The 530-nt window shown below is 35.3% G+C and overlaps 1 long non-coding RNA gene and 1 pseudogene across 1 annotated transcript in view; one reads left to right on the top strand and one right to left on the bottom strand.

Moving 5' to 3' along the window:
* LOC116672179 (sialic acid-binding Ig-like lectin 6) overlaps nt 1–530 on the bottom strand; it is a 14,664-nt pseudogene that overhangs the window by 6,326 nt on the left and 7,808 nt on the right.
* Nucleotides 1–530, top strand: part of LOC116672191 (uncharacterized) — a 2,838-nt gene that overhangs the window by 2,174 nt on the left and 134 nt on the right. The gene's annotated exons all lie outside the window — the stretch shown is intronic.

Raw genomic sequence — 530 nt, 5'->3', positions numbered from 1 at the left:
TGATTCAAGTAACACACAGCTCACCTGAAATGAAGAATACGATCAGTAACATGTTGTCGGTCAGTTTATTCACAAACTGAAACTGGCTCCCTGGATTTACAAACACATAACATTGTTCATTTCAGTTGTCTTCATTGCTACGTTTTTACAAAGCATTCATTGTCTTTAAAAGCAACTTCCCTACTTCAACTTCATGCCGAAAACCACAGTTACATTTTTTTTATTATAACTAACAATTAAAGACATCTACAGAGCTGTGCTTCATCACTTACATATAAAGTTCAGTAAAATGTTTTCTTACCAGATGAGCCCAAAAAATAAATAAGAAAGAAATAAGAACAAATAAAGTTTTGATTCCAGAGTGAAATGCGGAAATTAGTTATTTTTAGCAGAGCTGCAACTAACCACCTAGCCGCTGTGGTATGAAAGAAAGACGACTTTCCTTGAGAGAATTGCAGTTCACTTTATTTGGTGTCAGAACTGCTATATATCACATGACCAACATGACTAAAACAGTTTGGCCACTGCGC

The sequence above is a fragment of the Etheostoma spectabile genome, chromosome 22 (genome assembly GCF_008692095.1).
Source record: "Etheostoma spectabile isolate EspeVRDwgs_2016 chromosome 22, UIUC_Espe_1.0, whole genome shotgun sequence".
NCBI classification, from domain to species: Eukaryota; Metazoa; Chordata; class Actinopteri; order Perciformes; family Percidae; genus Etheostoma; species Etheostoma spectabile.
The sequence above is the reverse complement of the archived record's forward strand: the minus strand, read 5'-3'. Positions and strand labels throughout refer to the sequence as shown.